The sequence below is a fragment of the Eschrichtius robustus genome, chromosome 6 (assembly GCF_028021215.1).
Source record: "Eschrichtius robustus isolate mEscRob2 chromosome 6, mEscRob2.pri, whole genome shotgun sequence".
Lineage (NCBI taxonomy): Eukaryota > Metazoa > Chordata > Mammalia > Artiodactyla > Eschrichtiidae > Eschrichtius > Eschrichtius robustus.
In genome coordinates, this window is record NC_090829.1 from 116,344,101 (window position 1) to 116,368,676 (window position 24,576).

Genomic DNA, 24,576 nt, shown 5'->3' on the forward strand with positions numbered 1-24,576 from the left:
TTACTCTACAAGCCATTGATTTTTATGATTCTACTTAATATCAACATTGTTAAATGTCATCCTAGAGTATAATTTGCATAGAGTTGTTTTAATCCTGGGTGGTTATAGGTTAAGTATTTCTTGATCCTTCAGTGACCTTTGGGGAGACATTCCAAGGAGACAGAGTAAAAATGGAGTGTTCTCTTAAAATATCAAAGGCAAGGAAAAGACGTAATCACTAATACCGCATTAAATTTCTGTGCTTCCCATAAATCCCATACGTGTACACAAAGGCTCTTTCACTACAAATTGGTCACACTTTTTAGAAGTGACACCACTAATAACAACCCCTAAATGATATTAATCATGTTTAAATAAAAGAGAGTTCGCTTTAGTAAAACATTAGCTAACTCTTGTTAAATTGATTTTGGTCTTCTTGGTTAATTGATTTTAAACACTATTTCCTTAGAGCTTTTATGATGAGAGGCACTGGAAGGAAATGACAAGATTTCTCCTGAAATACTGACTAGAAATATATTTCCTTTTTTTTCTTAAAAGAATACTTTATTTTTTTGGTTTTTTTTTTTTGGCCGTGAGGCATGAGGGATCTTAGCTCCCCGACCAGGGATCGAACCCGCATCCCTTGCATTGGAAGGCGACGTCTTAACCACTGGACCGCCAGGGAAGTCCCTACTTTCTTTTTTAAGAGACTTTTTTTAAAGTTGAACTTTTAATATGTAGGAATGATACAATTGAGAAGCAACTATCTATCTTTAAAGATAAGTTTATTAGAATTCACTAGATATTTATGATTATAATCTATAATTTTTTAATAATACAAACAGGACAAATTTAATAATAGAAACGTAAGGAAAAGGGTGAAAGATTCATTATTCAGCAAAAGTCTAAGAAAACAGGCATGCAAAGGCTGAATAAGGCTCTGCTTGTTCCTTTGGGCTTCCCCGGCCCCTCCTCTTTTAAATGGCCACCATCTACCCACAATTCCTTTGCTTCTCTGTGACAATAGAATAAAACTTAGGTGGTCTTTCGACCACCCCCAGTCTCCAGCTGCTCTTGATTGTTCACTCCCTTAACAAAACCAGGTCTTGCCTGATATAGCACCTCACATTTCAATTGAACTGGCTACTCCACGGTTTAAATAGAGCTGGAGGAGACTGATGTTGAAAACTTCCTACCCACTGTCCTGTTCTCAGGGGTTTCACATCTTAGAAAGTGAGTGTGAAAACTGCTGGGATCTGTATCACAGGGTTGTAGCCCCATTTGGAGCTTAGTCCTCATATGCAGTTCACCTTGTGAGTATCTCAGTCAGCTCCCTATTCAAGCACAGCTCTCGCTGGGGAAGGACTGAATCCCATTGTTTGTTATTGTGAGCTGAATCAGAGTTTTGCCAAGGTCTTCCTTCGCCTGGACAAATTACCTAAGTTGCTTGGGAGGAAAGAATGTCAAATGAAAAAGTAATCCATTAGGTGGCTGTGTGGGGAATGTTGAATAAGAGACAGGGCCAATTTAGCAGCCATTATAAAACTTTAATGCATTAAAATTTAGAGTCTGTCAGACCAAAGGTTTATACCGTCTAAAATTGAGGCTCCAAAATAAAGAAAATGAGATTTCACACAACTATAATTACCCTGCAAGTATTTGGGCAGACCTCACTGAAAGGAAATTAACCAGAGAGAAACTAATGTTTATCAAAATACTAAACCTCAGTAACTTATATTACAAAATGTTCTAGGTTACTGGAAATGCATTAAAAAAATCGGCTTCTAGAAACACTGTTCCTAACTACACCCCCTCAATCCCCATAGTCTTGTATATCACAGTCCAATATACAATTAAGGCATCAGTGTTAATTAAAATTTGTTTTAAGTGTAGGATCTTTAAAAAGTCCATACTTACTAGGGATACAGAGATAATATATTAACTCAACAGGAAGGAAGCAACAATGTGCTTTATCTAGTCTGCTTCTCCTTATAGGTTTCATATTCTTCACTTATGTCTACAGCCTTAAATGCATGGGGTTGAGGTATACTATTTCTTGACCTCTTCAAGTATTATTATTTTATCAACAGCTATAATTTATGTTTAAATATATGATTTCAAAAATAACTTTACATTAAAATTATGTTTTCTTTCTCTTTTAGCCACAAGACCACATTCACCTTTGCACCCCACTCTTAAGAATCATGCCTTTGCAATTATAAGCCCAAATCAATGAGAAAATATAATTTAGTTAATAGAAATTACCTCGACAGCCAATCTTTCAGAAACACATCTATCTTATAAATTAAGGTGCACCTATAATCTAATTTATTTTAACATTATTTTTCTACTTTCCTTTAAAAATATTTCAATTCTTATTAGATTAGTGATGTGAAGCCTAGTGATTGCAAATTGTATTAAGACACTAATGTTGGTTAATGCTTAAAGATAAAAGGATTTTTAAAGAAATTTTTATTTATTTTTCTTAAATGAATATAGCTTTAGTCAACTGCATTTTCTAATTCTTACTTTAACACCTGAAATTAAACTAGAAACACTTCTAAAAAAAGGTGGTGCTATTAAAGAAACTGAAACAGGTAGTAACAGAAATCTGCAAATGCAAAAGTGGAATTGATAGAAATCTGCCCATGCAAAGGGAAATAGAGCTGAACTGGATTTAGGAAGATGCCACAAAAAATAACCCGCAGTAGCTGATCATCAGAAGAACCTGGGTTGATTGAAATAAAGATTACCAGGCCAACTCCTGGGCATTTGAATTCAGTATTTCTGGGCTTACGCTGAGAACCTATATTTTAAAAAGTTTATCAGGTAATTCTGATAATCAGCAAAATTTGGTAATCATTGATTTCTAAGCTTCCATAGAATGAATTTTGACAATAAAAGCTTCTCACCCAATTGTTATCTTTCTATCCACCCACATAACTGAAATTCCTATTATGACATGACTCTTCAAGTTACAACAAAGCAGATATACTATTTCCAGGGGACTAAATTCATATATGTTATTCAAGTTTGTTTGATAGTGTGTTAGAATCATTTAACATTTGTTGTTTGTTAACATGAACTTGATATCAGGGGAGCCAATTTTCATGCAGGAAGCTTCATGAAGCCTTAAAATAGAAAGTCAACAAAAGAGGTAACATCCCCAAAACAAACTTGCAAATTTCCATTTTTTGGTATTTCTATGCTCTGAAGTCATATACTTCAAAATGGACCATGAGTGATTATAAGATATGCAGTAGTAGACACTGAGGTACAGAAAACCACAGTGTAAACTGTGCATATTCCTGAAGTATCAAGTTTATTTATATTTTATTTATTTATTTATTTATATTATAATAAGCCCCAATATCTCATAAAGTAAAATATTTCATATTTCATATAGCCTTCACATGGTCATGTGGATAAGAATATTCTTATATAATCGGTGCTTTGTGACCACCTAGAGGGGTGGGATAGGGAGGATGGGAGGGAGACACAAGAGGGAGGAGATATGGGGATATATGTATAGCTGATTCACTTTGTTATAAAGCAGAAACTAACACATCATTGTAAAGCAATTATACTCCAATAAAGCTGTTAAAAATATATATATATAATGAACATATATGTATAAATACATACATATTCATTCTTAGATTAGAGAGGAAGAAGAATATATTTCAAAAAAATTTCAAGCCTAGATTAAGTTGCTTTAAGTTGGGTGCTCATAGCTCTTGTTTTTATACCATGCCACCAAATAATGAATTCATTCATTATTTTCGAAATCTGTGTGAAAAACCTTTTGATTGAAATTTCAAAAGCAGGTTTTTAGCAGGGAACAGATGGCACACTCTGATATTTTAAGTCTAATAAAGGAACTATTTACAAAAGTTAATGCAAAGTTTAAGGAAAATTACCCTAGGTCCAGTCACAAGGAGGAGCTATTACCACCCCTAGGCCTGAAAAAAGTAGCTGTATGAAGATGTCCATCTGATAGTCCTATGGCCTTTTGTAGAGGGCTAAAGGGATGCAGCCGACTCAGTTCAATATAGTAGGAAGAGAGTCTGGTAAAAAATTCCCAAGTTCACCTCTTCCTGCTTTACAACCACTTGCAACTGCCCCCATTGGCCAAACTCAAGTAGAAGTCAGGCTGTTGATATTGTACAAATGGTCAGTCTCCCAGGGCACAGAGCAGGGTGAAGGGTGGTGGTAGATCTTGAAGAATAAGCATAAAGATATCCACCACAGGGAACAAATCCTTTTGATGCTACTAACATGTATACCTATTTGGATTTGCATGTAAAAATAGTCATTCATTCATTTGACAAATATTTATTGAGTACATACTATGCGTGAAGCTCTCCAAGAGGCATTAAAGATATAATAGTGAACAAAACACACAATATCCTTATATTCATAGGGCTTTCATTCTGTATATAAACAGGTAAAGAGAGAAAGAAAGAATTTTAGGTGCTATAAGTTTTGTAAAGAAAACAGTGCAGTTTGAAGGATAAAGAGTGACTGGGGCATGAGTATCCGTGGTGGTGCTTTAGTTAAGAGTTCAAGGAAGATCTTTGTGAAATACACAAGAACTGAGAGAAGCCAGTCACAGGATAATCTGAAGAAGAACATCTTAGGAAGAAGACACAGCAAGTGCGAAGATCCTGAGACTGGAACAGACTTGGTGTATTCAAGGAAGAAAACAAAGGGCCAAGAAGAAGTCAGTAAGATAGGGAAGTCTGATGAGAGTTGAGGTGGAAGTGGCAACACGTGGTCTGCTGGTGCAAGGAATTATGGTTTATTATGAAGAGCGTTTCTTTCATTATAAAGTAGAGGTGTCTTTGGAAGTTTTAAGAAGGAGAGTTGTGATTTAACTTGAGCTTTTAAAAATATTGCTCTGTTTAATCTTCCTTTGTGTAGGGAAGCAGGAATCGGGTTATAAAACTATTTCAGTAGTCTAGGCTAAAGATCATAGTAGTGTGTACTGGTGGTAGGTGGAGATAGTGAGAACAGATTCTGCATATGGGCTGTAGCTTATTCCTCCATGTGTATTTCAATTTTATTGAAATTGAACTACTAATAAGAATTTTGAATGATCAAACTCCCTCATTTCCGGTTTCTGAAATCAACCAAGTTGAGTGAAAATAACATAGGATCAAATCTAAAAACTGATCTTTCAGTAAGCTTTCTGATTCTTCTTGCATAAACAGTTTATGGCAATCAAATTAATCAGATTCTGAATTTATGCCAATTAAAAGCTGAATATATCCATAAACCAAGATCTAATTTTGTTATAAGTCTGTTTTTTTATGAGTAATTGTTTGTTAAAGGTGTGTACTTTAGAATAAATCTTTTCTTAAAATGGTTTTATCCTTTGGGTTTGTTAGTGAAACAAAACTAAATTGTTAAGACCAGATGAGACCAAGTGTCATTACCATAATATTGTATTTAAATATTGTTTCTGAAATAGCCTGGTATTTTAAATACAATTCTTATGCAGAGAAGTAATGAAAATTATCAAGAATATAAATACATTGGATTAGAGTTTTTATTTTTAATTGTTTAAAAATTGGGTTTGATTTCTTGTTTGAAAAAAAAGTATCCTAAATTTTAAATAAGTTAGTTTGGCTAACAGTGATTTACTCAAAGGGAAAAATCCGTTCAAACCCTCAAAGAATTTTCTCAGTATTTGAGTAAAATTATTGCTAGAGTGAGGACAACTACTCAAGAACTCTGAATTCTCATTCCACAGTTTAACATTAATAATAATAAAAATAGCTACCATTACCGTGCTTAATAGAATATTCATAATAGAATCAGTTTCTAGGCAAGGTCCTTTAAACAGATTATCTGGTTTAATCCTACTTTTGAAGTAAATGTTAATTTATTCTCATTGGAATGAGAGAATTGACCACACAGCAATATGCTTTAGTGTCCCTACTGCTAATTTTATTATATGTATTTATCATCACTTTTTAATGGGTTAACAACCAAAGAAAAGGACACAAGTAAATGAACAATAGTTTACACATCTACTTAGAAAATAGTTATTGGATTTCTACACTGTGGTATACATAATTCCAGGTGCTAGGGATAAAGTAGTGAACAAAACAAGAAAAAAATAAATCTCAATTTTTGTGAATCTTCCCTATTTCGGGTCCTTTAAATTTTCTGATTAGTTTTTTTTATTTTTAAATATTTATTTATTTTTATTTATTTATTTTCTTGGCTGCATCAGGTCTGAGTTGTGGCACGCAGGATCTTGGTTGCGGTGCTCGGGTTTCTCTCTAGTTGTGGCACACGAACTCAGTAGTTGTGGCGCAAGGGCTCAGGTGCCCTGCAGCATGTGGGATCTTAGTTCCCCGACCAGGGATCGAACCTGCGTCCCCTGAATTGGAAGGCGGATTCCTTACCACTGGACCACCAGGGAAGTCCCTTCTGATTAGTTTTTATTCTATGTTTTCCTTCTGGATGATTTCACACAAATCTGAAACAAGACTCTAATATTTATAACTATCTCAACAGATGTTTTCCAATTCTATATCTCTAGCCTAGATCTGACAGACTGAAAAATTGAAAGCAACAAGTGTTTTTCTAAAACCATGAGCAACTTCCTATGGTTTATGTTGTTTCAGCTATTCTGTTGTCATTATTTTACAGAATAGGCTTTCCTACAGTTTATATTCTTAGAGATTACGGGTGGATATTTTATCTGTTTTATCAATTACTATACTTCAGTGCCTAGAAATGTTGTGGGCTGATCTTTGGTAATAACTGTTAACAACCTGCTCAGACTGCTCACGTCTGGGTGACTAGAGAGCGACTATCTTCACACTTTGTGTGGTAAAGATTGATAGTCAAAAGAACCTGAGAAAAGTTTGCAAGTAAATATATTTGTAGCCCAAGGAAAACTATTCTGCTTTTCTTACATAAGGTATAGTAGAAGGTGCCAGCTAAAAATTGGCACTTGTCATCTGTCTCTACAAGGATTAGGTCACTAGCCACTATAGCTGCTGACCTTCAACACACCCTGAAAGGAGATCAGGGTGGAGATCAGGAATGAGGCACTCTGTGCTCTGGGGAAAACTGGCAGAACAGGCCTTTAGATAGTTAGATATTTTCAGGAGAAGATTTTATGAGCCCAATTCTTGTATCTCTTCATATCTAAAAAAGCACCAAAATCATTAATGGAGACATCTGCTCCTTGCAACTAGCAGCAACCTTCTGCCAAAATGTGTGCTGGACGACGTGTACCCCCTTCACTAAAATCACATGTATACTGACCTCCCCCCTTACCTTTCCAGAGCAGTTTCCCAGAGCTATCTGAGATGCTGTCTCCCAGGCTATAGTCTTCTTTTTGCCCCAAATAAAACATAACTCACAACTGACACGTTGTGCATTTTTTTTAAGTCGACAAAGGTTATCACTAAATTAAGTTCTGTAAGAAAGAGCTTACTCTAATAATCAACTTATTAAAAAAATTCAGAAAACCAATGAATTCTTTGACAGACAAAGAAACAGAGTATTTGTGGAGAGTGTCAAGTTCTGGTGCCAGCAATTTCCAATTAGAAGAAAAAATGACTCTGTCTTTTTTTATGGCATAATCTTCTTTAAGAATATGAGGGTAGGACAGCTACAGAAACCAAATTCACATTCTTGGTCAAGTTTCCCAAGAGTCATATACAAAAACCGTAAATAATTCACTGTCCTGATAGAATCAACAAAATCAGCCTGACAATACATTAGTTGCTAGCCTTGTCTCCTTTTAGCCTTCCGCTGTCATTTGTCATTCTTATTTAGTTTCCTTTACTCTATAAAGTACATTTTTATTAGTCCTCACAGAACATATATATGTGTACCAATACCTTCAGCAAACTCCTTTCCTTTCCACCTGGCTCATTAACATTATCAAAATATAAAGTCCATTTTGAACCAGAAATGAAATTAGTTCATCAGTAATGAATGATACTTGCCTTTTCAGCATAAGCCCATTTTACTTATAAAATATATTGAATAACAAATATAAGGAATTGTATGCCAAACAAATAATACATTACTGTCATGCCAAACAACTAATACACTACTGTCACTTAGGATAATAGGGAGTATCAAATCTGTTCTAGAAACTGTGCTTGGTGCTGTCACTACAAATGTAAAGACATGGTCTCTGCCCTCAGGAAGCTCCTGAAGAGGTTGGAAGGATACTATGTTACCAGGTACTTAAAATGCAGTACCAGGAAACAGAGAAGGGCAACGGGCCATGGGAGTTAGGAAATGCTTCCCACTGGTGGTGACATTTGTATGGATAGAGGTGTGCCAACATCTGGGCAGCGGGAAGAAGTTGTAGTCAGTGGGAGAAGTCTATGCAAAAGACATGGTATTTTGGGGGAATATTGCCTCTGAAATGTACAAGATGGGGATTGCATCGTACAGCTGCTGAAATTGATGGATTCTATAAAAAGAAGTTTATGTCATCACCATCATATTACTTTAGATAATCAGTTGCAAAATATCTGAAGAAACAAATATCAGTACCAAAACATTTTACTGAAGGCAAAAAGCCTATAAATTGCACTCTCTTCTGACTCTGCCATAGATCTCTCAATAATCGGTCTGGTCTCAAAAGCATGAATGAGAACTTTGTTGATAAGCAACTTTCAGCTGAATTCAGACATTTGGTTTAGATTGCTTCCCTGCATAACTTAGGAATACCATGGATGCTGTGTAGCTCTTGGCAAGTGATTGACCTAACAGGGGTTCCTATTTTCTGAGGGAGTAAAATGTGAGGGTAGTCCTAGCTTCAGTTACAATCTCTCCTTCTACTTTCAGTTCTGAACTATTACGCAACCAGTTGCCGGCAAGGAACAAAGAAAGAAAAAAATGAAAGCATTGTTGCCTATGGATTTTCTTTATATCTTTTTCTTTTTTTTTTTTTAAATACCATTGGCAGAATTACAAGCCACAAAGCTTGTTCCTATATTTGAGAAGCCAACCAAAAGAACTATGAAGATTTTATTAATGTCAATAGCCATTAAATCCTGAGGTTTCTAAAAAGTTTAACATGACAACAAAATAATTCTGTTATCGAAGCACATTTTTATTTTTATTTATTTATTTTTATTGGAGTATAATTGCTTTACCATGTTGTGTTAGTTTCTGCTGTACAGTGAAGTGAATCAGCTATATGTATACATACATCCCCTCCCTCTTGGACCTCCCTCCCCGCCGATCCCACCCACCTAGGTCATCACAGAGCACCAAGTTGAGCTTCCTGTGCTATACCGCAGGTTCCCACTAGCTATCTGTTTTACACATGATAGTGTATTTATGTCAAACCTAATCTCCCGATTCATCCCACCCTTTCCTTCCCACTATGTGTCCACACATCCGTTCTCTATGTCTGTGTCTCTTTTCCTGACCTGCAAATAGGTTCATCTGTACCATTTTTCTAGATTCCCCATATATGTGTTAATATATGATATTTGTTTTTCTCTTTCTGACTTACTTCACTCTATGTGACAGACTCTAAGTCCATCCATATCTCTACAAATGACCCAGTTTCATTCCTTCTTATGGCTGAGTAATGGTCCATTATATATATATATCACATCTTCTTTATCCGTTCATCTGTTGATGGACATTTAGGTTATTTCCATGTCCTGGCTATTGTAAATAGTGCTGCAATGAACACTTGGTATTGATGTACATTTTTAAAGTGCCCAGAGTTTATTATAGAGGACCTTACTATAAACATCTCAAAATTAAGTATCTCTGACACAGATAAGAATTTAAATATTTCAAAGCTTTTTTTTTTTAAGCTGATTTACCAACTGAAACACAATTAAAGAAGTGAACATGAATTTCTATGTAAGAACACATTTTTAGGTTTGGCTATATATTCTGAGGCTGCCAAGTTCACAATGAGTGGCTAGTGGACCAGCCAACTAGATACATTCTAGGCTGAGAGAATATGCATTTCACAACTTTTCCAGGAAAGCTCCACTAGATCTGATTAAAGAATCTCCATCTCTATAAAGCCTGCTCTGTAATCAGTCTAACCGGGTAGAGAATAGCTTGAAAAGGAACAAAGACTGATGGTGACAATAATTGTTCTTTTTGTTGAGTAGTATGTACAACGTACTGTTTTCTAACTCTTTAACAAGTATTGTCTCATTTGTCCTCACAGCACTATGAGTTATGTGACATCATTACAGTGTTCCCCTGAAAGAAATGTCTTATTTTTATTGCCCCCTCTGAATTACTCCTGAATATGGACATCTCTTGGTCCTATCTTTTCTCCAGCTGTAGCGACAGTAAGTATCATGGGATTGATGTGCTTCTGGAACAATAGAAGTGATGTGCTAATTCTTATTTCATAGAGGTTATTAATTCCAAGCAAGTTAAGGAGCTATAAAGATGCTATGCAACAAAGAACATTTATGAAGCACCTACCATATTCACAGATTTGTTGAGAAAAATATTAGATACTCTCTGAAGGGAGATAAAAAGTAGAGAATAATATAGTGAATATACTCAAAAGATAGCTTGCTTTTTCCTTGTGGTTATGCAACAAAAGATTCATAGGGGATATTTCTGTTCTTCTACCTTAATTACAGTGTATGCCTGGACATATGGTCTGTCGTCAAAATGCTTTGATCTTGTCATTATACATGAATGTTTGAGTAGGTATTTCCCTCCTTTAATATGTATTCTGGACCTGTACTAAGTAAATATTATTGTACTATTTCTCTGGCTTTCATGGGTATGCCAGATCAAAAAGAAAAACATAAAAAGGTAACACAAACCACAACTAAATTAACAATTATCTATGGCTTGGATTTAGAGACTGAGACAAAAAGATATCATTGAAAACTAAAATCCAAATTGAAATCCTTTGCCAATGTTTAAACAAGACTAGAAACTTCAAAGCTGAAATGAATTCTTATATTTGTCTGTTAGATCTTCTTAGTAAATAAAAATGTTACTACTGTGTTACTGGAAGAATCACAACTATCTTATTATTCTAGTATTTTTTCTAGTATTAATTGGACTTTTGAATCTTCTGAGATACTTTAATAAACCACCAGTTTTAGAATTTCAAATAATTATCTTCAACTATAAAATAGATGCTAGAATATGGCAGTATTTTAATACAGAATAATGTATTATCAATATAATTTATGTCTTTAATAAGAGTCAGAGCCATTACAATTTATATTTTGAGGATATGGAGTTGTAAGATAAAATGTTGAGAGAAAAAAAACATTTTATTTGATGTGTAAATTAATGTAAATAATAATTACATTAATAAACTTAGAATTAATTTATCAAGTCCCAATATGGAATATAATGGTCTTTCCAAGAGTTTGAAAGTGGTAATCTAGGGACAAATAAAATAAAACATTAACTTAAATACTAAGAAATTTAGAAACCATACTTTAGTGTGGTTGAAAGGTAAAATTCATTTTAAAAGATATATTCATGCATGATAATTAGTAAAATAGGATGTTTATTTCTACAGATATATTTACCATACTCTCTCCAATGATATAATAGATTTGAAAATGCTTTCATTCATTTAAACAATACTTACTGATGTTCAGTTTGGGGCTAGACATTGTGTTAGATGCTTTGTGAGGATCAATTAAGTAGGTGGAGAGAATACACAAAGAAGAAGACAGGATCCCTAACACCAGGTAGCTCATGTTCTAAACAGGAAGATGGTCACCCACATGTGTGCAACAAAATATATTAAGTACAACTATTTTTTGGAGCAAAAAGGCAAGAGTAACTTTATACAGTTGTAAAACTGTTAGCTCATTTAGGATTGGAAAGATGTTCATAGTTATTGGTTGAGTTTGCTTTTAAGAGGACTACTTTGCCCACCCACAAGGAATCTTGGTACCACTAGCCAATTCAGAATTCTGGTCTAGAGCAATCATAGATTTTTTTTTAGAAGTTTGCATTTCATCTTCTTTATTTTTTACTTTTTCTTGAATTTTTGAATTTTATTTTATTTATTTTTTATACAGCAGGGTCTTAATAGTTATCTATTTTATACATATCAGTGTATATATGTAAATCCCAGTCTCCCAATTCATCCCACCACCATAGAACAATCATAGATTTGACACAGGATGGTGTTTAACATATCCCTATGAGATGCAGACGTTGTAATTTTTGCTCTTTAGAAAACCTCGAAAATTCCCATTCAAAATCCCCTCCACATGTGTTGGCAGTGTTATCCATCATTGATCATATCTGAAAAGATCTGCTGCTCTTTGAATAAGAATCATGTTTCTACTGCTGTTTGAGATATTTCCATTGTGATGCTCACAACTATTTTTTTTTTAATTAATTAATTAATTTATTTATTTATGGCTGTGTTGGGTCTTCGTTTCTGTGCGAGGGCTTTCTCCAGTTGCGGCGAGTGGGGGCCACTCTTCATCGCGGTGCGCGGGCCTCTCACTATCGCGGCCTCTCTTGTTGCGGAGCACAGGCTCCAGACGCGCAGGCTCAGTAGTTGTGGCTCACGGGCTTAGTTGCTCCGCGGCATGTGGGATCTTCCCAGACCAGGGCTCGAACCCGTGTCCCCTGCATTGGCAGGCAGATTCTTAACCACTGCGCCACCAGGGAAGCCCACTCACAACTATTTTTAATATTTATGGGATGGTGCTTCAGTCTGTTGCAAATTCAGAGCACATGTTCACCAGTGACAAGAACCAGAAGAATGCCATACATCTTATGAACTGTTAATAAGTCCGTACACTGATTGTTTTGTAGCCAAAACTCTGCTACTACTGGCATTAGCCGACATTCCAGTTTGGATTTCTGCTTGAAAATGAGTCTGTTTTAAAGTAATAACTCTGTTCTTGCCCTACTTTTGCTCAAAGTAGTATCAGATTTCATTTATGGAACAAAATTTTAGGAGGAAAAAGAAATGAGGCTGCACTGTTGGTTGCTTCCTTGTTCTTAGGTAAAGCCAGCATTCTCCGTTTTAGACTTTGTGCTTATTTCTAGAAAGTTAGTAGGCACACAAGCAATGTCTATTGAGTAAGCTTGTCAAAACTTGTCAAAACTGCCTTTTAAATATATGGTGCTAACTTGAATATATTAACACCCATGGCATGGCATGTCAGGTTTTAGGAGGTACCTCTGTGTGGAAAGCAATTCATTATTCAGATATTACTAACGTTGTAACAAATGAGATAGTACCTGGGAATATTTGTTTAAACTAAGAAGCATTTTAGATATGAAAGTTTTTTTACTTTATTTTCATATTATTTTGTATATGTAGTTTCCATCTCCCATTCTACTTCCTTACATTCAAGATACCTTTCCCCAATAGATCAGTATTGTCATTAACAAATGTTTATCAATTATCTGCTATATTCGAAGTTCTGTTTTAAGAACTGTGCATATAAAAACACATAAGACATTATCCCTGTCCTTAAGGAGTGGTTTTTTTTTTCCTTTTCACCCAAGTGCATAGTTTATATTAGGGTTCACTCTTGGGGTTTTATATTCTATGTATCGTATATTTGCCAAATGTATCATGACATGTATTCTCCATTATAGTACCATATAGAATATTTAAACTGTCCTAAAAATTTTTTGTGCTCAGCCTATTTATCCCCCCTTTTCCCCAAACATCTGGTTCAGGGAGTTTTCAGACATTTGATGAGGCCATGCCTAGAGAAAAAGTAGCCCCAAAATATCAGCTACCCATAAATACATTTCCAATGAGTGTTTGCAAACATAAATATTGAAAGGGTTCAGAAGACGGAATGACCACCGTGGGCTGAAATGACCGGCAAAGGCTTAGCTTACATGGAACTTACCTGGAGGGGCAGGACCTTGACTGAGCAGAGAAATAGAGGAAAAGCTGTTCAAACTGAGAGACTGGCAAAGGGAAATTCTGGAGGTAGGTGTGTTTTTGGTTGGAACTTGACATTTAATATTTGATGTTTTATATAATTTTGTAGGATGCGAAGACCTTCAGTGACCTACCAGGAACACATGTGAATCACGTCATGCCCAGTATAGATGGGAGTGAGTCATCAACTCCCACTGACTTTGAGAGAGTCCATCTGCATCTAACCATAGTTCATGTGTGAAATCGCCCTTCCTCCATGGTCTCTTTCTAATGGGAGGGTTCTTAAAGTTCTGGGGTAGTAGGTTTAGCCAAAATCAAGGATTGATTCTCTCTCTCTCTCTCTCTCTTTCCCTCTCTCTCAGCTCTCAGTGGACATTAATTAGGCCATCTTGTCCCAGATAGAAGTGTCATATAAAGGAGAAATAAAATAAGTCTGAAAATGTGTGGAGTTACAGAGTACAGGTTGCCAGAAACTCACCAGGAAGTTTATGCTGAGCGCTACCATGTACCATGTATCGTGCTAGTTGCAGTGGAGGATACAAAAGAGGTGAAATGCATCTGTATTGTCAAGCTTACCAAGTCAAAAAGAAAACACATGAAATAGAGAACACACAGGTATATATGTTTCCATAGTGAACTGGAAAGCACATACTTAAAATGCTGCAGCTCAGGACTGTGGAATAAGGCCTGCATTAGGAGCCTTAACACTGGCAGAAAGTGTTAAACTCTTAAAAAATGTATTTTATACAAATCCCAGGGGCTTCTCATGTATGTTATCAGTCTTGACACACATTTCTTTCTCAAATCTGGGTCTTTTCTGTTTTTAGTCAAGAATTGGAATTCCTGTAATTATTACTACAGGGAATACCATTAACTAAAACACAGTTTCTCCAGGGGGTAAAAGAAGAATGACATTTCTAAACGACCTAATGTTATTTTAACACGGAGTCCTTCGACAAGAGCATTTGGCTCTGCTAAGCTGTAAAGACGCAGGTTAAAAAAAAAAACATGTAAGGAACAGTGGACACATTGGACATTTTTCACTTTAAGTTAAAGGGCACTGTTATCTGGGGTAAGGGTCTTAAAGGTACCCCCGGTTACCTACAAAAGGGTTGTTGCCATTATTTGTGATAACGTGGAGTATACTCTCCCGCTCGCACATGCGCAGATTGAGAGCCGCCCAGGCTATAGGTGACGGTACTAATCCTGAGTCTAAGTGGAGAAAACAAGAGTACGTTTCACAACAAATAAATAGGCATTTGGGATCATTATCTAGTTTATGTAAAAATATCTTCTCCTTTCCATCAGTAGGTGATTAAAAATGTACTCTAGATGCAACATCCTTAGTCCGCAGTAAGCCTAAACACAGAAAACCTTGTGGATTTGGACTAATTTGGAGGAAGGCCAATATGAACTTTAATATAGTTCTATTGATTTTGAATATAAATATTAATTTGAACTAAGAGCTAATTTAATACTTATAAGTTGAAATCTTGCTGGGATTACTTCAATAAATAGATAAGTTTATTAAGTTCCTTTAAAAACTGTTTTATGAAGCAAATAAAAATGTTTCCTACAGTCAGACTTACACCCTCAGTATACCTGGCAAATCGTTCTGCAGTGTGTGTGAGAAGGTGCACTGAATTCAACCCTTCCAGAGAACTGCCAGACTGTTGGCTTCATTAATCACCTAATTCCCCTGGGCAGGAAAATTAGTGATAGGCTAGCTGTGCACTCACTTGAGAGTACCAAGATGTGAAGGGCTTTTATACTCAATTACCTGTATGACTTTTTCCTGAAAAGTAAATACCACTATATTCAAAGTGACTACTGTGCACAGTATGTTATGAGCCTCTGTTTCCCTACCTGTAAATTGTAATATTTGTCCCACTGATTATTATGAGGATTACATGTATATTATTTTTGTCATATGAGGATTAAGTATATGTGGAAGTTTCTTTTAAAACTCTAAAAAGTACTGTATGTATTGAATAAGCATTGTTGTTAATATTAGCTGAGACTATGACCTTTGTCTTCAAATTTTCAGTAAAGATTTTTTGAGAAGTATTCTCAATTTCTCTTGCTCTTCCTTTCATCTTGGGTTAATTTTTATACAATCTACCTGACTCACTCTGTCTCCTTTCTTCCTTCCCTTCCTCCCTCCCTTTCTCCTTCTCCTCCTTCCTTCCTTCCTTCTATACTTTCTTTTTCTTCCCCTATGTCTTCATCTTCATTATTTATAACACATGATTGCAAGTATTAATCAACTTGTCCTCCTAAAATAAGCAACTCTCAACAGTCCTTAACATGTAGGTCAGTATATACATGTTTACTGCGCCAGATTGTAAAACTGACTACAATTCTTTGTAGAATCTCCCATAAAAAGATGGAATCTCTTCACCCTTTGCATCTGAGCTGGTCCTGTGACTTGCTTTGACCAATAGAATGTAGTGGAATTGACGTTGAAACCATTCCGAGCTTAGGACTCAAGAGGCCTTACATTACTTTGTGCTCCCTCTTGGAAACCTTCACTGAAGTGTATATAAGCCCTGATTAGCCTCCTGGATAAAGAGATAAGCCCTCCCAGTTGCATCCATTTTATGCTATTTCCCAGCCTACAATGCAGCTGCCAGCAGTGCATGAGTAAGCCCTGCCTACCTCAGAGAAACCACCTAGCAATCCAAATTGCTTATCCACAGAATCATGAACAAAATAAAATGGTTATTGTTTTGAGCCACTAAATTTATTTACCAATAGTTATGCAGCAAAAATGAACTGATACACCTACTGATGACAGGTTATACAGAACTGAGACATCAAAAGCCCAAATCATAAAATCTCTCTCATGTCATTCTTGCTCTGGTATTTGTCTTTTATTTTTCATACTATCAGTATTTATTTTCACTTGTCCCATTATTATGACATTGTTATCAGAAAACACTTTTTAATCTTTGAAGATCATTGGAACTGTCTTCATGTGCTCTCAGATATCAGAAAACCCTTAGATTTAGGGATATCTAAAGGGAGCACGTTCTCAATTAGTGAGCAAAGTCATTGATAAACATATTAAGGATCATTAGACCTCCATGATTGTTTTGACCAATGAATGTAGTGGAAGTGATGTAGAATCCCTTCCAAGCCCAGGATTCAAGAGACCTTACATTCTTCTGTGCACCCTCTTGGAATCGTGCACCAAAATGTGAATAAGCCCTGACTAGCCTCCTGGATGATGAGAAACCACAGAGGGACAGACAGTATTCAAGAAGCACTATTCTTTAGCAGGAAAATACAATAATAAGAGAAATAAAAATTCATAATAAAGTATAAAATTATCGATTCTACTATCAGATCAAATGTTTCAGGTGCTTTAACACATTCATTCACGTATATTATAAGTATTCACATTTTAAATTGAAAGATATATATGACAGATGTGTTTTTCATATATACTTAAAAACAGTACTATTTTTTAAATTTTATGCTACAAAATTTCTATAAAAACATGGAATAGATATAAGTATGGAATTTAAAAAGGTTGAAATATCTTATGTCTAAATAAGCAGAATGGATGATTGTATAAAAACTAAATAACTTGTACATACATATTATATCTTCATATTTGTTTTTACTCATCTTATTGACTTATTCACAAAAAGACAATAAGGATGGGGGAGGATCTGCTTGTATGGGGGCAGGGGAAATCTCTGTACCTTCCCCTTAATGTTGCCATGAACCTAAAACTGCTTTAAAAAATACAATCTTAATTTAAAAAAAAAAGACAATAAGAAGATCTGTAATACTGGGGCAGACACACTGGAAGTCACATATTAGACTGTGTACCTGATAATAATGATGGTAGAGACAGTTGGTGTTGCTTTTTTCAATCATACAGTAACATCAAGCCAAGACGCCACCAAAAGTGAATACTTATGCATGACTAGTAGAATAAAATAAGGTCTGGATTACTTTGTTAAACTCTCTTTCATGATCCACCAAAGTTCTATATGAAAATACTCAATAAAAATCTACTGTCAATCTGAATTAACAATGGCTGATTACAAATTATTTTCAAAGAGATTATTTTCAAGTACATACAGAAATTCAGAATGTGGTCAAATATATCTTATGGTGTCTCCTTCAAAGACTTGTACATAATTATCATTTTGATTACTAATTTTGCTCATTTATTTATATCTAGTGTAACAGTAAACTTCAAGCTTATGCTCAAATTATTCCTAATTCTAAATTAATTAAAACTTTACCAATATTAACATCTGGCATAGATTTTCCAGTAAAATTTTCAAATTTTTTAAAAAATGGGACTCATTGATTAACATAAGGTTTTGTGGACTTAGGTATGTTTTTATTATACTGTTCACTGTAATAATTCACTTAGTTGATGAAATGTGGAAATTTCTAGCACATTTCTGTGGCTTGTTGGAGGATGAGGACAAAGTATTAACATAGGTTTCTCTGGAATACTGAGGATATAGTTTCATAAGAGTATATCTCTAAGGCAGGTATCAAGTTACCTATTTCTTGGTATGGTATCTTATAGAGCCTTGCACACTACCTGGAACATAATGCGCCCTTGATAAAGATTTGCTAAAAGATATAATAAACAATTTCTTACTGGCTATTTTGACTCTGTCACTAATTACGCTTCACATTAGAATTTCTGGGAAAGTTATGTGACAAATTTTTTTTTATTATTGCACTGTTTTTATCATTTTTGCTCTTTGCAATCATTTTAGAGTAAATCACTTAGAATTATGAAAGAAAATTATGACAAATGAAAGCAGTTTCCAGCTTACACAACGCATTCAAATTTTAGAGTTTGTATTTGGGAACTCCAAATGTGCTTTTCCATAGGAACAACACTAGAAATAATTAGGTTCCCAGGCCAGAACACAAATTCCTATTTGATCATTAATGTACCTAAATTATATTACTAATGCAACAACTCTAAGTTCCAAGTTATGATAATTGATGGGCATACAGAGCAGCAAGAAAAATACTTTTTCTCCTTTTCTTATACAGGGTTGTCCAATGTTAACATTTCAAGATGTACACAGATTGTATTTTGGGCTCATTTATCACCTTTTTTTTTTTTTTTTAAGTTTTCTCTTACTTTAAGGCCCCAAGAAGTCTCAGGAGCCCTACCCATCAAAGTGTGGCATGTAACTTACCTTTCTTTCCTCTTCCTGTTTAAAGAGAGCAATTAGGATGGAAACATGCTAATTAAACCAATTCACACTGAGGTATAAACGACTGAAAGCCTTTTAACAAAATTCAAGAGAGAGATTTGCATTTTTTTTGTTTTTTTTAAACAGGTCATTAACCAAAGTAAACATTAGTTGAAAGAATTTCAAGCACTATTTCAAAATAATGTTAAAAAAAGAAATAGATAAAGTGAGTGAAGACATTTTGGGGCAGTTAACTAGGATAAAAAAAAGTTTATTTTTAATGATTTGTATGTGATTTTTAGGATCATTTCCTCGAAGATATCTTTGAATTTCACAAATCTTTATTCCTTCAGTTTTCGCGACAGAGTTGTGAAGAGTCCAAGTTGTTAATTTTATCTAATTGTATTATTTAAAAAAAAAATACTGCACATTGAAATGATATTTGTAGCTCTTTTTAGAAGGTAGGTAGAACAAAAATTGATGAACAGGAGATTGTAAGTCAGAAGTTTTGAAACAAAGAAATACTTTGATTTTTCTCAAAACCTTTTTCTAGCCAAATAGCCTTTGAGTTCTTATTTTTTAGAATAATCACAGTAGAAAACAGGCCTCTTTAAAAATTGAAGACCAGACCTGTACACTATATCATCTCTTGTGTTTCAGATCTATTCAGCGACAGGGATATCAAGCCCTGTGTATGAAAAAAACTGTTTCCCATATTTTAGGAAAAATTTGATGTTATGCCAAGATTTCATACAATTCTCTCTCACAAAAAATTGGTCCAAGCACATTGTATTTCTCACCATGTGTCTCAGAATGCGTGATATTTAATAACCCACTGCTATTTTTGCCAGGGTGGTGTTAAGTCTTCTTCATTGATGTGTCTTAGCAATGGTGATGTATAATCTGTTATTTAGGAGAACAGAGCTTTAAATTCATTCACAGCTATTAAAATTAAAGTTAAATTTAAAATGTATATTTACTAATATGTGGAGATAGATGGCTTCTTTAGAATGGTTGATAGGATATGCAAGAGTAGGAGACAATGATCTTAAGAGTGAAAATATATTAATGTCACTGGTTCCATGCCTTCTCTGTCCTATATGTCCCTTGTCTGACTTACTTTTGGCAGAGAATGTATAATTCTGTGGGAGGGTAGATCTATTTCTAACAATGTGTTTTGCTTACACTGTTGGACACTAAGTAATTTTTCTTGGGACAGGAAGGTCTATTCTCTGGGTGGCATAAATTTCACACTCATAAAAAAAAACAAGCATCAGCACTGAAGACCTGGAAGCCCTGTTTGGTCATGGAAATTTATAAGGAGCAACCCCTTTAAATTTATATAGTTTTCCATATGTACAGCAGAGTGAATATCTGATTAAAAGCTTTCAAATAACCGTGCTTTTGAGGATATATGTCCACCACACTGGGGTCATTAGCCTTACTGGAATGAAAAACACGAATTCAGAGCTTTTTGAACTCTGCCACACTCTATTTTCTCTGATAGTTAAAGCCTTTCTACTCCCACTAACGATCTATTCACTTGGTTTCTTATTGCAAATCAATAAATGTCAGGATATTCATGCTCTGCATATTAATACACTAAAAGCATTGTATGTTAATCTAATATTAGGCCTTTATATTTTCTATGGTAAAGAAGATTATTTTTCTTTTCTTTGGATTGTGAATTTATTATCTCTTCAAAAATCCTCAAAATAGTAAATCCCATGATAAAACAAAACAAAACAGCATTGTGGAACCATGATTTATACAGCTCCCTTGAACAAACACAGAGATTCTAGCTCATGGTGGTTATAAAAATATGAGCTACATTTCATTGTAATTGGTATCGATGACTTCAAACTACACACAGAAAGCGAAAACTAGAAAACAATGCATACTGTGGGATGATATTGCATTTAGATTAATTACTTATATGATTTAGAATGTTGCAATACAGCATATTACACAATGGTTTGAATTAACTGGTAGCCATCATCTCCCATAGGAATAAATAACCATAAGTTTCAATGGCTGTTATTTGACAATGTTGATAGTATTGAGTTATATGCTGAATATCATGTTTTAAAAAAATTGTCAACGTTGGGTGGAGCTAGTATTTATTAACTTTAATATGTTGATTTCCTAAATTTTTACATTCATGACAAACTTTAAATATAGATAGCTTCGTTATTCAAAAGTTCTCTGTTTCTATTATTAATGATTTTGCAGATGCAGTATGCATTCTTGTGTGCATATGTCCTAACTGGAAATATATGGGCAAGAGAGCTACCTGATTATGTTGAAGAAAGAAAACCTCTGGCTAAGACTTTCAGAATGGTAATTTTAAGAGAGATGAAGAAGAAACTAAATCAAGATGAATCCCATAGAGTTGGTAATAGGTACCCTAAGCTTCCCTATTACATTTTTACATTTTATTTTACTTCTTAACTAAGTAGGCGGATACAAGGGCAAATTAAAACAAAATTCTTTATTCAGTAAGTCTCATAAAGTAATATGAGACTTACTGAATGAAGTAATAAAGTAAGTTACTGGGGTTGGGAAGGAAAAAAATAGTGTTGCCATTCTGAGATCTATTAGATCTCAAAAGATAAAAGAGTATAAATTCAAACCATTCGTTAATTTAAATCCATAGGTTTAATGCTAATAATAGGATTCTGGTGGAAGAAAGATAAATAATAAGTCTGTTAGGTGTAAAAGAAACACAAGGGTGTCCTTGTTCATGCATGCCCCCGTGCCTATGTGCATGTGTCCACAAACACACACATACACTATGTAAGAAAATTTTATTTCATCTACCATTAGAACTCCCTGGAATGCTTTGTCCCAAATATCCTGCCAGATTTCTCTCCACCGTCTTACATATATCAGTGTTCCAGCACCAAATGCCAAGTCTTATTAAAATATTGGGATGGTAGTAAGGTGGAAAATCAGAGTGCATAAGAGGAAACATTCTCCCAACAAGGAATAATTTAAACATTTAAATTAAAAAATTAAATTAAATTTTGTTTTAGTAGGATAACACTCGATTTTAAAAATTTTTTTCAAATGTTATTCTAAAAAAAAATGGCATGTTAATAGCAAACATTTCAGTTCAACTGTTGCTTAAGATATGGACCAACTTTAAAACAAAATCACTCCCAATCTACTTACTAATGGGAAATAGAAATTGGCGTTTTTAGTCTTACCATATTATATGTTGTTTATATCCACCAGATTACAAAAGAATGGTTAAGAGTGGATTCAGCCTGCACAGATTCAAAAGCTACTTTGTTTCATTGGCCAGTTTAGGTAGCTTTTCTGTACCTCAGTTTCCTAATCCATGAAATGAACATAATATCTCATGTAAAGTGCTTAGAATATGACAAGTTTATATAGGTCCTAAAAAGAACTACCTATTATTATCCACTCTATGCGACTTATTTTCTTAATATTTTAGCGGTTTCACATTAGATGATTTTTTGTTGTTAAAACTATCAATTTTTTTTGGTGGTCAGTGAAAATTAGTATGGAAAAGTATTGGTATTCAGTGAGTGTGTAATTATCATGTTAATAAGGACTTTAGAGAGCTAATAAATATGAAGAGACAGCACTAATATCTCTTCTAGGAATCCTGAATTATGGCATAATATTTTAAGCTAGGTACATTAATTTTCTAAATAGCACAGTGGGGAAATTTCAAGTTTCTCATTGGAGTGGATCTCTAAATGAGCAGCATCATGATAGGACTGGGGATAACCATTTCTTTTCTAGACTAAATCTATGCAAATGAAGTGTGAGGTTCAGTTTTGCTGCTATCTATTCACTTCTTGATGACAGAGCACAAACTGCAGTTCAGAAAGAAAGTTGTTTTAGGCTTTGTTGTCAGTTAGAACAAAGAATTAGAAGCATGCATGCCTCAGTTCTACTGAAACAAAGAAAATTACTCCACTGGGAATAACAGGGTACTGGAAGTAAGGCCAACACCAGCAGAATGAAGTGGAAAATAAAGACATTTATCAAGATAACTTAGAAGAAAAGAAGGAAGGAAGAGAGGAAGAATGGAAGGAATGAAGGAAGGAAGGGAAGGAGGGAGGGAGGGAAGGAGGGGAAAGAGAATAAGAATATTCTATTCTTGACTTCCCTGGCATTCCAGTGGTTAGGACTCTGGGCTCTCACTGCCGAGGGCGTGGGTTCAATCCCTGGTCAGGGAAGGTCAGGGAACTGCTGCATGGAGAGGCCAAAAAAAAAAAAGAAAAGAAAAGAAAAAAAAATATTCTCTTCTTTTCTAGGTTTCTGACCTTCATCATGGCCCAAACTCCCACAACACAATTGAGGTAAATTATTGATAGAGTTCTTTGGAAAGTGCTTTTTAGCCTGACTTATTCGCATAATTAACTCAATTCTCAATTTAGTACTTCACTCTGATGGTGAGGACGCAGGCAAAGAGGATTTTTGGCAACCATCCATTCCCCTACTGACCTCTTCCTAATCAGGTTAACCACAGATGGAAAGGGTTGTATAAACTGTATTTTTATTTGGGCCTTGGTGAAACTGGAAAAAACAGGCTTAATAGCCCTACCTTTGGATTTGGTACAAATGAGTGCTTCATAAGATTATTTCAAAAGTCTGCTTTTCTAACAGGAATTAAGATGAGCAATGCTATATTGATCATATCAATAAATAGGTTGCATAAAATTTTAGTTTGTCTTGTAATTACCTTTCAGCCAAGTAAAGTATAGCCTATATACATACATTTTTAAAGTAAGAAATGTATGATTTTTAAAACTAAAAGCATATATGCTGACAAACGATCTTCATAGATTAATAATGTTATGTTTTTGATTCTCATTGTCTATTTGTGGCAGAGTTAAAACTTTTAAATATTAATAAACACACTTAATTCATCAGATGTTTGCCATGGGGGGAAAAAATTCTTGTACGCTAAATGAAATGCACATGTGGGAGAACTTCAATGTAAACTATTCTCAGGGAGATACCGATTTATGCACAAATTAACTAGGTGATCAGCAGTGATACAAAGAATATGTGAGAACTGGTATATCATTTTAGGGGTGGGGTGTAGAAGAGAGGAATTTAGAATTACTGATTTGAACGCAAAATAAAACTGGCTTTTTGAGAAACTAGAAGATCAAGCCAGTTTTTTAAAAGTGCATGAATTCTTTATGGCATAAAAACCCTTGCAGTATCCCAGTACAATATATTAATACATAGGTTTTGTCTCATCTTTTGTGACTACTTTTCCCAAAAGAGAAATAAGGCCAAGTAAATACTGCTAGGAGGCAAGGAATTCAGCTATGAACCCTGATGAAGATTTCAATCAAAGGGAAGTCACACATAGACTATAGCCCTGAGAAGGAAAATATCCTTGTGGCCTAACATCCCCCATTGCCCCAGCAGTGTGGAACTTAAACAAAACGAATAGAGCAAACAGGTCTGTAAAAGCATGTTCTTTGTAAATGGTCAAGATCTCTAGAGGCCAGTGTATTAAATTGCAGATATTATCTAGCT